Below are 15173 nucleotides of genomic sequence, written 5' to 3' on the forward strand. Positions count from 1 at the left end.
TGTGAGGTTTCCCTAATTCCGATAAGGGGCAACCGTCCCTGTCTCTCGCATACAACCACCCTTGAAGAGAGGTAGATCAATCATCCATACATACCTACCCCCAAGGGGAACTTTGTGCATCAGTGTTGAACTGTACAAATATTATTGCTACCAAATGTAACTGTTCTCAGTTTAACAATCTCGTGCGAATATTGAGTCTGAACTGGCAGGATATAAACTTGTGATTTCAAGATGTCAGCAGCGAGCGTTAACTCAACAATCACTTTCACGGATCTACAGATGCAGCCGAAACCAGCGCTGCTTTCGTAATATCTTCATTTGGGTCTGCAGCCACTTTACGGGAATGAGAGCGAATTCCCCCCCATGGCCTATTACTGGATGTAAGGTTGTTTGCTCCTGATAAAGGAATCCTAGTGCAATTCAAAATGTCCATGATAATGCGTTGGCCTGGCTGGATGAAAGTTCAGGGGCAGATTCTCAAACAGTTTGGAAAGTTCTTTCCTTGGGTTACTCTCTATGCTTGGAGCCCATTTCCAACAATCTTGAAATTCAAAAGAAAATTAAAGAGCAGCCATGAAAATCTGTAAGACGCAACGTTTTCCAAGGATACTCGTATAATGTAAATAATTACGGCTACCAAAATGTAGAAAGTTTATATTGCTACATAGGTATGAGAGTTTTTGCTAACCCTGGGCGTAGTAGGCGTTGTGGGGCTACGCGAAGCTACGTGAAGTGGGCAAGAAACTACGTCCACCTACGCACTTTGCGTAGCCCCACTACGCGCCACCCGCCTCCCTCCCTCCCTAAATACTACCCGCCTCCTTCCCGCCCTCCCTAAATACTTAAATAACCTTTTTAAAAAGAATAAAAACCACTTACCTTGTCGGCTGCGTCCCCGGGGCTCCCTCTCGTAATCGCGCCGACATCTTGGATACTAATGCACATGCGCGGCCTCCCGCACTGACACTGTCTCCACCTCACCAAGTAATTACACTATCAGGGAGGACGCACCACTTGGAGCCCCGCATCGCCTGATATTTAGGGATCCACGTCTACCATAGAGAAGAGGATATAATCAATAGTAATGTGGGGATGTCGATCGGGCAACTATGGGCCCAGGTGGTGTTCTGGTCCAGGCTCCCTCTCTCAGTAGCGGCCTGCATAGTGGTGGCTAAGATGGCAATCATACCATGTCTGCTGTATTACTTCACTTATATACCCTTTGTTGCTCCAAAGGAATTTTTCCAAAACTTAGATACACCGATGAGTTCCCTGATATGGGGAACTGAACGCCGGCGTGTGGTCATGGTGAAATGGAGACTGCCCACGGATAAAGGGGGTTTGGGTGCCACGGATTTCACGGGCTACAATAAGGCTGCATAGCTCAAATGCCCAGGATTATTGCTTGCCGAATGGCAATTGCACAAAACAGGTTTATCTGTCCTTTCCTCCTGAGAAGGGGAGCAGTACAAGCTCTGATGCTGACCCCTGTGAAGGATACTAAAAGCAGCCCATTCCTGGTTCGTCTGGCCATAACACATTTGCAAGAAGCATAGACCACATTAAACATATTAAGCCCTATGCCCCAGCCATCCCATTATTGGGGCTCCCATTAAAGCAAGGTTATGCCACACGTCAGGAACTAGAACCCTGGGTTGAGGGTGGTTTGTGTACCGGTGGCAATTTATTACAAGAAACAACACCCATCAAATTTCAAGCTCTGGAATCGGATTGGAAATCTAGGGGGAAATTCTTGCTTCATACAAAAATACTCTGTACTCGTCAACAAATTTGAGGCTCGGGGAAAGCTGAACCCCTGACACATGCCCTCATCCAGGCAGTCTACATTGAGGTTAGTGTTGTAAGGGTATGAGGTTAGTGTTGTGGCTCTACTGGGCGTTCCTGGAATGTGATGTGGTATCCTTTTAGCCGTTATGAGGCAAATGGGAGAATATTGTCCCTGGGTGTTTACTGACAAAGGATGGTAGTGCAGTCTGCAATACCCCAAACTAGCCTCACTGAACGGTTCTGGAACAGTCAATTTTGTATATTGCATAGAACCTACCTTTCCCCTCATAAGCTGAACAGATATTTCCCTCTACTCCAGCCCTGTGCCTCAGATGTGGCAGTGGCAGGGTTGACACACACCACTTCTATGGGTCTGCCCTCGTCTAGCTATGTTGGTGGGCGATTATTTCAACTAAGGAACATACATTATGCAGAACGGACATGGGCACCATTGAAGTTACACTGCTAGGGATACACATGCGGCAGGTCAAAACCATAGTAGCCAAGGGAGTAGTCAGAAAATTCACACTTCGAATCAAAACTCTTATGGCACGAACGAAACAAAGTAAGTCATCATGATCCTCCCCAGAAAAGCCCTCTTGTCTGTTCCGTCCAAGCATCTATCCAGTCATTCTTTCATCCACCTGTTGATATTCATAAGCTCACCTTTATATTCTGTGATCCATATAATCTTTCATCTAGCATGCATTCTTTCACCATTCCGTCGGTCCATATCCAAACCTATGCACACATCCCCAAGCCTATCCATCCATCCACCTTTTCACTCATCCATCTCTCATTCACCATTTCACTCGTCCATCTTTTCTGCCATCCATACATCAATTGAGTAATCCATCTATCCATCAGTCCATCAATCCATACATACATCCACCCTTTCACTCCAGCCATCTGTCCATCCTCCCTTTCACTCATCCCATCCATCAATCCATCCACCGTCTCCTTCACACAGCCATCCTTCCTTTCACTCACTCACCCATTCATCCAATCTTTCACTCAGCCATCCATTCTTTCATCTATTCAATCTTTGCACGAGAAGTCCGGAAGCAGGTATTAATAATAAAAAGTGGAAAAAAAACAGACAAGCTGAAATTGAAAGCCATGCGGAAAAGATACAAGACCATGCTGAGTAACGCAAAAACAACATACCAACAAGAAATCTGGACCAAATTACTAATTGCCGGGAAACACAAAAACGCCCGAAAATTTTGAGGTATCATTAATAAATTGACAAAGGGTAATACCCTAAGACAGGAGGCAGGCATTGGAGAATGTAAGTGGATCCAACATGTCAAAAACATGTTTATCGATAGGGCAGAAGGTCGAAACCGGCATTGTACATCAGATTGTAAAACTTGCAGCAGAAACTCTGAACATGCGGGTACTATCTTAAGAACAGGAAATAGACCACCAGAAGAAGCTTCAAAGATAACTGCGGGTTGTGACAATGGGAATATAGGGAAATCGGAAAGCAGTCTCACTAGTAAATCAGAAAAATTAGTAGATATAGTTCCCGATACCCTAGTAACAACAGACCAGCTAAAAACAATTATAAATCACCTGAAAAAAGAGGGGGCAGCGGGTCCCAACGGGCTTCCAAACTTCATCTTTAAACACTCACCTGAATTCTGGGCAGAATATTTAACACCACTTTTTAATGCAATTTACAACCAGCAAAAACTGCCCAGATCCTGGAACGGGAGCATAATTCACCCCATCTTCAAACAAGGTGATCACAATGAGCCTGGGAACTATAGGCTGATTTCACTGACGGATGTGGAGGCAAAACTATATGGGTCATGCTTACTATCTCAACTTCAAGACTGGATGGAAACCATGAATATAATACCAATGTTCCAAACGGGTTTCCGGCCTAGAACCGGTACACTAACAAACCTGACTACCCTGTCTCTTTTGAAAGGAAAATCAGAAAAAAGGAAGACAAGACTGTACGCTTGTTTTATAGACCTGCGAGCAGCCTTCGACAGGGTGAATAGAACCAGACTGTGGGAAAAACTGAGATCATGGGGCCTCCCGAAGAAACTACTGGATGCAATAATAAGCTTGTATAGTAACACCTGGGCTCGAGTTAAATTGGGAGACGGTTGCAGCGTCACGGCCGAAATTACAACACAACAGGGCCTGAAACAAGGCTGTGTACTGGCACCAAGTTTATTCAACCTATATATGGCAGACATCGTCAGTCACATGGAGGTCGGGAAAGGTCATCCTCCCTATCTGTCAAAAATCCCAATCTCCTTCCTGCAGTATGCGGATGACATTGTCGTTCTGAGTCAAACGCCAATAGGCCTGCAAAGGATGATTAACAACTTGGTAACTTATTGGGAACACGAATGCTTGGAACTAAATGAAGATAAAACCAAAGTGGTCCGCATTGTGGGTCCAAAACAGACAGCATTCAAATGGTACGCAAATAGTACCCCAATAAAGGAGGAAACATCATATAAGTACCTAGGTCTGAAACTGGGGCGAGGACAAACAAACAAAGAACACAAAACAGATCTGAAAGCAAAAACACAGTCCTTGATCTATGCATACCGACATTTGCAAAAAAACTAAGCTGCCCAAACTACAGACATCTGCTGGAAGTGATGAAAACACAATCCCTACCCACCTTGTCATATGCATTGGTCACCTGGTGTGGTAAGGAAGCGGGACTGTTAAACAGTTTACAAACAAAGATATATAAATCCACCCTAAACCTCCCTAAATCGGCAGCCCCGGCGCAGATTCGTCTAGAATTTGGCCTTTTGACCCAGAAGTTTCGCAGTATGGGAACCTTTGTGAAACTCTGCCACAAATTACGAACGTCAGAAAAAGGCTCACTGGATAACCTGTGTTGGGAAGAAATCGCCACTCAGCAGAAACAACACGTGCCAAATTGTTGGGGAGATTTTTTGTCCCAATCCCTGACCTGTATAGGAATTGAAGAAACCTGGGCCTCAATGCCCGATAGAAATACCTTTGACAAAATCACAAATAATGCTGTCAAATGGGAATCCTATCTGGAAGATAAAACATGTACAGCAAAACGACGACACGGGTGGACCGTGATAAATTCATACTCCGGGATAAAGCCACAGACGTATCTGGAAAGTCATTTCAATAGGTTCCTAAAACAAAGATATATAAACCATCGATTAGGCCTACAGTTTTCAAAGGACTTGTTACCATCCTGGCAAAATTGCTACCTTGACTCTGACTGTCGTCTATGTGGATATCAAAATGAATCATTAACGCACTTACTATGTGCTTGCCCAGTGCTTCATGATTTGAGGAGACGGCTTTTAAAGGACATTTTTAACAAATTGAACATTCGGACATGTAGGCAAGCAGTAATTCGATGGCTAGATGGTTCATCTCCTATGTTGGCATGTAGGGGGGGTTAAATATATGATGAAAGCCCAATCCCTCCTACAGCAAGCCGAACAGGGAATTATAGCAAAAAACTGAAATATATTTCATTTTATTCTTCATATGATTAACAGACTCTAATATAAGTAATAGTTACATATGTGTTTTTAACTTTTAGAAATGTTTTTGTAATAATTTTTAATAATTTTATACAATAAAAAATTGACTTGACTTGACTATTCACTCTTTCATTAAGCATCCATTCTTTCATATATACATCTTTTCATCCATCCTTTCAGTCATTCATCCATCAATCTTTGCATCAACCTTCCTATCACTCACCCATTCATCCACCTTTCACTCACACATTCATCTTTTCACTCACTCACTCACCTTTGCCTGCCAAGTTGCAGACAGAAGAGGCCCATCAATAATTCCACCCCGTTGTAGCTTTTAAAGTTGAGGGTTCATGATGACCCAGCATCCATCTTTTCATCCATCCTTTTGCTCATTTACCTATCTACCCTTTCATCCCTTCTATCTACCTATTGTAGGGATTTTCCTCTGGAACAGAACTGTGCTTGGAACCGTAGAACATCAGTATGTAGGGACTGAGTCACCATGCACCTCAGTGTCTATGAGTCAGAGTCTTAACCTTACCAGAAAAACAACTGAATTGGCACCCCCAGAACACAACACTCATCACCCTCTCAGGGATTGTGGTAACAGGACACACCTTTTCGCTCTCTCACTTGCACTTGTCCACAATGAGATAACCAGGAGACGCAAAGGAAGTTTAGAATATTTATTTAAACTATCGTTTTCTGAAATGGAGTATACATGCCGCAATTAGAAAACAATAAAAATAATAAAAATGCTGTTAGCATGGTTAATGATCCATGTGAAGTTCTGCCTTTTTATAGGACAGAGTGACCTAACCCCCTCTGCTACTAAAGCTAAATGAATATATATAAAAGATCTCTGGGATTACTGGCAGAGCCCGTACTCTTGTTCCATGTGCATTTGTGGCTCATGCGTTGAACTGTATGATACGACATGTGTGCACATAAACAGCAGCTGTATTCTTGTGTTATATCTTGGGACTAGTGCCTAATAAGAAATAATAACAAGGGACATTGAGGCATATTTACAAGCCCTTATCACCAAAGGAACATCACTTTTTGCGATGTTCCTGTGGCGATAATCCCATCGCCTTGTTTACAAGGCGGAGTTAAGCCACTTAATGTGGCTTAAATCCGCCTTGTAAATAAGACCCATTTTCACGCTACACTTAGCATGAAAGGGGTGGGAAATGGGTGTTGCGGTGGGTGTTCTGCCATGGCACCCATTGAATTTGCAGCTGCCCTGTATTTACAAGGGTGGCATAAATAGGAGGCAGTGCCAAAATTAAGACCAGCGAAAACCTATCTTAACAAGGCAAAGTGTGGAAAAATGCTTAATTTCTCCTCGTTTTTGCTGTTTCTATGTGTGCTGTATTGTGCAGCACACATAGAAACAGCAAAGCACCATGAATGGTTGTTTATGTGCAGGAAGGAGTCCCTTCCGGCACATAAACAATCATTAAACAAATGGCGATTTGCAACTTCTATGTGTGCTGCGCAATGCAGCACACGTAGGAGTTTCATATCAGCATTCTGGATTGTTTATTTGCAGGAGGGGCACCTTCCAACACATAAACAAGCACTCCCTCCAAAGTTGACACCCTTGTACTATTGAGCAAGGGTGCCTGCATTGGCACTAGGCAGCTAGATTTAGCGCTAGCTCGACAGAAAATTTCAGAATGGCGAAGCGTGGCATTTGCAATTTTTGCTTAACGCCACGCTTTGCCATTCTGTTCCAAATATGCCCCATTGTTGTTTTACCTTGTCGGTGGTGCTCAGACTAAATCATAGGAAAAGAACAGAACGAAAACATATCCAGGTTTCGTGTGAAAATACAATGCGGCACAAAAGCAAGCTTATTTGTATAGTAACATGTGCAAAGGAAAATTAGGCCTACAATGTGCATTTAAGCTAACATAAGGAAAACTACAATGGGCCATGCAGGAAACACCTGACATACCCACCCTTTTAATCCACCCATCCGTTCATCCTTTCACTAATACATCCATCCTTCCTCATCATACATCCACCCTTTCATCCATCCATCCTCCCTTTAATTCATTCACCCATTCTTTCGCTTATCCACCCATTCACACTTTTATCCATCCATCCACCTATTTCACTCAACCATTAATTCTTTCACTGACCCATCCTTACATCCATCTTTTCACACATCCAACCATCCACCCTTTCACTACACCCATCTGTCCATCCTCCCTTTCACTCATCCCATTGATCAATCTATCCACCCTTTCTTTCACTCCGCCATCCATCCTTTCACTCACTCCTCCATCCACCCTTTCACTCAGCCACCCACCCATTCATCTTTCCATACACCATTCCTTTCACTCAACCATCCATTATTTAACTCATCCATCAGACTTACCTCCCGTGAGGGGAACGGCCAGCAGCCACGCCATTTCGTCGTGAGGGGAACGGCTTCAGCGGGACCGCACTACATCCCCCAGCAGCCCCGGCACACCGGCGCTCCCGTGACGCTCCTGCTGCGCCCGTAGGCGCTATAACATCGCAGAGCGCCGAGCGGGGAGTGGGGCACTTGCCAGCAGACTTACCTGCCGTGAGGGGAACGGCCAGCGGCCACGCCATTTCGCCGTGAGGGGAACGGCTTCAGCGGGATTGCACTACATCCCCCAGCAGCCCCGGCACACCGGCGCTCCCGTGACGCTCCTGCTGCGCCCGTAGGCGCTATAACATCGCAGAGCGCCTCGCGCCTCGCGGGACACGCGCGGGAGTGCGCCGGGCTAAGCCCGGGCAAAGGGCGGGCCATCTGTGGCCGTCAGGGGCAGGAGGAGGCAGGGCAGGGCCAGCCCTCTAACAACGAAAGATGGGTAAGGGCAAGAATATCAACGGAGCTGAGGAGGGGGGAAGTAAAGCTAAGGTACCTAAACATTCGAACTCTATCCTGACGTACCTTTCATCTGCTGTCAGGGCACTCACTAAGGAGATTGCGACTGCTGAACACGAGCTAGGTTTGACACCTACATCTTCACCCACTACCCCCAGCACTCTGAATCCTGCTGTAACTGTAGCTCCCCATATCCCCCTTGAACCGGAGGTGATCATCGCCAACCCTATCCCACATGTTATTCCCTCTGTTGACCTACCCCCAGTTTGCTCAGTCACGCTCCCCGTGTCCCCTAGCGCCAAGCAGTGTGAACCATCATTCAAGCGGAAACGGGGAAAACCTAAGAACGCGTTGGCTGTGCTTCCAGGGGCACCAGACCTTTTGGGAGACCAGATGGAGGCCCTCTTCACCGCCCGGATTGAACCCTTGCTCATAGGTATTGCCAAGGATATCATGGACACATTGAATACCTGCCTGGAAGGTCTTCTAAAAAAGTGCTCACTCTTGGATCGACTCGTACAGGATCATACCTCACATCTAAATGCACATCATGTGGGGCTCAAAGGGAAAGGCATTAGCACCAACGAGGGTGACAAATCAGGGGAATCGGGGCCACTTTATAGCGAGGCGGTGCAAGCGAAAGCTAGTGTCAGAACAAGGGATTCTATAACTATCCGTACAGGCTTGGAGGAACCTCCATCATATCCTATTATTCCCGCCCGCCCAATTGACCTACATAAGGCTCCCATTAACAAAAGGGTAAGACCTAGCTCGGTTAACCTGGATTTACCTCCGGGAGCCGCCCCACTTGTTGCCATCTTTACTGGGGTACCCCCACTGATTGAGGGAGAGTCCGAATCTGTGTTAGACCTCATGGCAAAGGCACGATCTTGGTGTGATGATGTTTGTTGCGGGGCTGTCATCTCTGACAGGATTATCTTTGCAAGGAAGGTGGGCTGGATAGGGAGGCGTGCGAAGACCATCCAGGGGGACTGTGTATTAATACATTTTGACAGGGTCAACATGGCAGATAGACTGTTCTGGGACGGTTCTCATATTTCAGTTAAAGATCAGTTGAGACCTGTCCCCTTGGGTTACTTTTATCCCCCCCTAACAAAGCCTTATGGCGACCTCCGACTTTCCACACGGAGGCGGGGGTTAATTCCAGCATCGGGAGGGATATGCCCAGATGCGCATGATCGCACCAACACCTTAAGGACAGACAACGTAACCCTAGCACCCGTTCCCCACCCTGTATCCAGCCCTGTTGCGGGTTGCGGGCCGGTTCTGAGCAATAGGTTTGCCCCCCTGTCGGGCTTAGAAGAAATCGATTGACTGGCACACACGGGGCCTGCCCCCATGGTTGAGGCCCCCATTTTAGACGAGGGCTCAGCTTGCAAAATTCTTAATGGAATGTGGCTGGGGTTAGAGCAAAAAGAGGAAATGACTCATGGGTCAGCTTTATCACTAACCACGACATTATAGCTTTACAGGAAACCTGGGATGTCTCGCTGGGTTTTTGGTTGGACGGTTTTTTAAGCTTTGCCGTCCCGGCAGCCCCTAGCATCACCGGTAGAGCCAAGGGTGGCCTTATTCTCCTTTTCTCACTGAAACTTAAAGGGGCCTTAAATATAATTAATAGCTGCTCACCTAATCTTTTAATTGTGGAAAGGGAGATTTGTCCTAGTAGGAAAACCTTTTTTATACATTTTTACAATTCTTGGAACAGGGAAAATGATAATGATCATATTACTACCCTGGAATCTTTTTTATTTTCAGTCGGTCAAGATAAAAATTCTAATGTCGAGTGCGTCCTATTGGGCGATTTTAACATCCACCCCTGTCAGAATATATGTAGCACAGGCGATCCCATGGGCCCTCCTTGTCCCGGGGTCCACCATTTCCAACATACCAAGGCTAGAGAGGCACTGGAAGAGTTGTTGGCTAATTTTAATCTATCTGAACCAATGACTTCGGATGGTAAAATGAGACTTAACACGTACAAGGGTTCAGATCCTGGGTCCATCATAGACTACATTTTTGTGACCTCTGGGATTTTACATATGGTTGATTCTTATGCCACAGTTGTTTCCCTGTTCAGCGATCATAATCCCGTCGTTCTTGAAGTAAAATGGGGGGATTATATGGGTTCCACGCCATGCCCTGTTAAGATCAGATCAGCACTAAGCCCCGTGAGAAGGATAAAGTGGGTAAATGTGGTCCCTGAAACTTTTTATGTTGACCTCCTTCCAAAAATAGAGGGTTATATGGCTATCTGTGAGGACCCGAGTGCAGCAAACCTTGAAATCATGGGGGCATTTGAATCTATATGCACACACATCTCCACAGATCTGACGGTCACCTCAAGGCAGGTAGCAACTAATCACCGTTGATGGTTCAACACCAAGTGTTCAAAATCACATAGAGCACATATGTCAGCCCTAAATCAAACCCGAGGGACAAGGCGGTAGTTACACTGCTAAGGAGGGAGTATAAGCAAGCCACTAAACAACGCAAGGACGAAATAAAGGCAGCGGCTTTGGACAATTTACTATCAGTAGACGTCCTTCGTAATAGCAGTAAGTTCTGGACAATTATCAACTAGCCTTTTTTCTCGGATTCGGACAATTGTGCTATGGACTGTGTTATCCCTGACGATAAATGGTTGAGCCACTTTAGAGCAGTCTATGGGGATACGGATTCAGAAGTCGCAGGCTATTTAAGTACAGTTCCCGAGGCTGGACCAGTAACCTTTAACGAAGCAGAGGTGGAGTTAGCTATCTCAGAGTCAACTAAAAACAAAGCCTCGGGCCGGATGGGGTGCCAGTGGATTTTTATAAACATTCCCCGAAGCTGTGGGCCAGTAAATTGTCTAAAATCTTTAATGCAGCCAACGGCAATCTCTTGCCTGCTCCCTGGGCTACCTCAATCATAGTGCCGATTTTTAAAAAAGGCCGGCGCGATGACCCAGCGTGTTATAGACCCATTTCCCTCCTAGATTCTGCTATCAAAATTCTAGGCAGAGTCCTCCTGGTTAAGCTAAGGGACAGTATCAAGGGATGCGGTGGGCTATCAAACATCCAGTATGGGTTCAGGGAGAACAGAGGTACCTTGGAGCAGTGCTCCAATCTGCACATGTTGATTGCCAAGTATACGGTAGCCAAGGAGGGGTCGTTGTTCCTGGCCTTTATGGACCTCTCCTCAGCCTTCGACCTGGTGAATAGGGCCAAGCTTTGGGCTACCCTTTTGGAACTTGGCATAGATGGGGCATTAGTGAGATTCATGGCATCCCTCCACCAAGAGTTGTACTCCCAAATCCGGGTCACAAACGAGGGAAGGTGCACTACATGCTTTAAATCTATGTGTGGAGTGCGCCAGGGCTGTATCTTGGCCCCCCTCCTTTTCACCATCTACATTAATGGCCTAGGTCAACACCTGGAGGAGGTGGATGGGGACGTCCCGCGTATAGGAGATATAAAGATCCCTGCTCTCCTATACGCGGATGATGCAGTCCTTATAGCCCGGACTGGTAATGGCCTGCAGCTCTTACTCGATGCTTTCGGGGCTTTTATGGACAGACTGGACCTAAAAGTAAATGCCAATAAATCCCATACCATGGTGGTCGGTCTTCATAGGAACAGGGGTAAATCCAAACTTTTTAAATGTAAGGATGAGGTGGTTACTAGGGTCGAAGTGTTCCCATACCTGGGGGTGCTCTTTGACGAGAGGGGCTCTTGGGACCCCCAGGTAAGGGCAAAGTGCCTATCCGTGGCTAGATCAACCATGGCCCTCATGGGTTTTACAAAAAGGTTAGTCGCAAGGCCTATGGAGGCCTTGCTTAAGGTTTATAATTCTAAATGCATGGCAATCGCGATGTATGGGTCAGCCCTATGGGGATATGTTCATGTAGAGACAATCCAGAGGGTCGAAAACAGGTTTTTGCGTTCCTTGTTGTCCGTGCCTCAGTCGACTCCGACTTTTTCGACTCATGCGGAGCTGGGCCTGAATCACGTCACCGACAGGCTCAATCTGGCACCGTTAACATTCTGGCTTAAGATCTGGTTCAACTAAGAACTAACCCTAAATCATGCGATCCTGGCTGATGTAATGTCTTTAGACCACTCCCATAAAGTGCCCTGGTTAGAGTACCTAAGAAAATCCTTTGAACACCTGGGTCGCCCAGACCTTTTCCTGTTACCATCCTGTATCAGGAAGGCGGATGTGAATTCGGTAAAAAAACTTTTTATGGAAAGGGCCAGCCTAGCCAGGGAGGAAAGGGAAATGCTGAAACCCACTGTGCGTTCCCACTATTTGCTTCTAGGTACTTTCGCACTTCAGCAATACCTCATCACTGTCACAAAGCCACTACATAGGTTTTTATTGATAAAGTTTAGATTTAATTTGATTCATTTTTATTTGGGCAATTACCCCACCTGGGTCAAACCAGACTTAGCCACCCCTTGCACTTGCGATCAATTTTCAACCCAAGACACAATGCACTTTGTAATGTTCTGCGGCCTATTCTCGGACATTAGAAAAAGATATCTGCGGCCTATTCTGAGGGAGGCCGGCTTTGCCCAAGTGAGGCCGGCATTAGCTTTCCTTCAGTCTTTGAGTAGCATCCGCATTACATTTTGCGTGGCTAATTTTTTAGTGGCGGCTTCCAGGATTAAACTACATAATGCCCCACGGTCTGTGATATAATGAACTTTTTAACTATGACATCCAGTTGTTTTTATCCTTTGACGCACTTTATTGTATGAAATGCTTATGAAAATGTATCAAATTATTCTATATGTGTATATAATAATGTTTTTATGTCTTTTATGATTTTATAAATCGAATAAAGAGTATTTTACTGAACTCATCCATCCATTCTTCCATCCATACTTTCACTAATGCATTAATTCCTTCACTCATTCATCCGTTCAGTCATTCATCCATCCATCTACCCATCAACCATCCTTTCAACCACCCATCCATTCACCTTTCAACCACCCATCCATTCACCTTTCACTCACACATCCGTCCTTTCACTCATTCACTCCCCTCTGTCTGCCAAGTTGGAGGCAGAAGAGGCCCATCAAGACAACCACCCCGCTGTAGCTTCTAAAGTTGGTGGTTCACAAGGTCCCAGCATCCATCCTTTCACTCATTCATTCATCCATCTATCCATCCATCCATTCTTGTGCACACCCATTAATCCACCCTTTCATTCCTTCCATCTACCACCCTTTTACTACACCCAGCCCTCCTTTCCCTAATCCATTTGTCAATTCTCATCATCCACCCTTATACTCATCCATCCATTAACTTTTTTATCCATCCATCCACCCTCCCTTTCAGTCATTCATCCATTATTTCCCTTATCCATCCATCCACCACCTTTCCCTCACCCATTCACCTTTTCGCCCCTAAACCCATCCATCGGTCCTTTCATTCACTCAATAAACCAACCACACACCCTTTCATATTAATTAGAGCCTTTTTTTCTGCCGAACTACTACTGCTGAATCTGTGGTTAATACAAATTGGAATAATGTCCTCACGCCCAATGTTCAACATAATATAACTTCTAATGATGACCATTTTAACCGTTAAAATATGAGACAATTATTAAGATCACAGGTAAGCTCCCACATTATATCCCAAAATCGCTAACGACATGACCATATTCAAATTAAAAAACGTTTTGTAATCACACAATGTCACTTTAATGACATAGTATGTAATAAATTGTCAGAACTCAAAACAATATAGGGTCTGCTCTAAAAATATGACATCAAAATCTCACATACTGTCTCATCTTTTATCATTTAAAATGGTCATTATTAGAAGTTATATTAGGTTACATGTTTTGTTTTCAAAATAATTTCTAATTGGATTCCAATTAGTATACATCATTCCAACATGACAAGAGAATCTATAATACCAATTCAATAATTCTGGTTTTAGGTCTTTGAACTATAGGATACCACTAATTGGATTTGAATCATCAATTTGAATATTGGGCGTGATGACATTTTTCCGATTTCTTTGAACCACAGATTCCGTACAACAATCGTTGAGAGTTACTTCATATTTTAGAAGTACGAATTACGATCAACCTTTTATTTCTGAAGCTCAAAGATTATATTATGATAGGGTAACCAAATAGAACCTGCTCAGCAATTACATTGTAACATTTTTAATTTCTTGTAGGACTAACAGCAGGTTCTACATTTAAACCCTGTACAAAAGGATAGATGCAACAGTACCATTTATGTAGACCAAGAAGAAATTTGCTTGGAGGTAAGGGATCTATATAACTATATTGAGTATGTCCCTCTCCATCTCTGGGAAAATAGGATGTATTACTGAAGCAATCTGAATTGACTGATATGTATTTTGGCACCACTGATGGTGATTATAAATGATGTGCCATTGTGTTTGGTAATAACACTTAACAAACATAGATGCAAATGGATAAACAATTGGCTGTAGTCCAAACCATACTGGTGTTTACATGTCTGATAGTTAAGTTCAGTGTGATTGACATCATTAATACTGATCATCCTTCTTTTAGATCAATCATATGTAATCAAATGTTATACTATCAATTTTAAAATTGACTTTGTATGTGGATTGTTATGTTTGAATTGATAAGTTATATGTTTGGAGTATTGATTTGTATATATTGTAAATAAAAAGCAATATTTATGTGTGTTTTTGTAGCCCAGAAGAAGTCTGCGAGGATGAAACACGTTGGCTACGGTTCTTAATCTAATGTGAAAAAGAAGAAAAAAAGAAGAAAGGATCATAAATGTAATATGCCTAATGGATATTGTGTACTGAAAAATATGTGTTATGTGTGCTGAATATTTGACATGAATTTTCTGAACTCCTATATAATACAAGTTATTTGATTCACATATTTTAAGGTGCTGAACCATTATAGATTGATTGAGATATACAGGAATTTTTCCCTTTTGGGAGATGAGGGGAGTTGAGCTTCTGGTTCTTTG

The sequence above is a fragment of the Lissotriton helveticus genome, chromosome 9 (genome assembly GCF_964261635.1).
Source record: "Lissotriton helveticus chromosome 9, aLisHel1.1, whole genome shotgun sequence".
Taxonomy (NCBI): domain Eukaryota; kingdom Metazoa; phylum Chordata; class Amphibia; order Caudata; family Salamandridae; genus Lissotriton; species Lissotriton helveticus.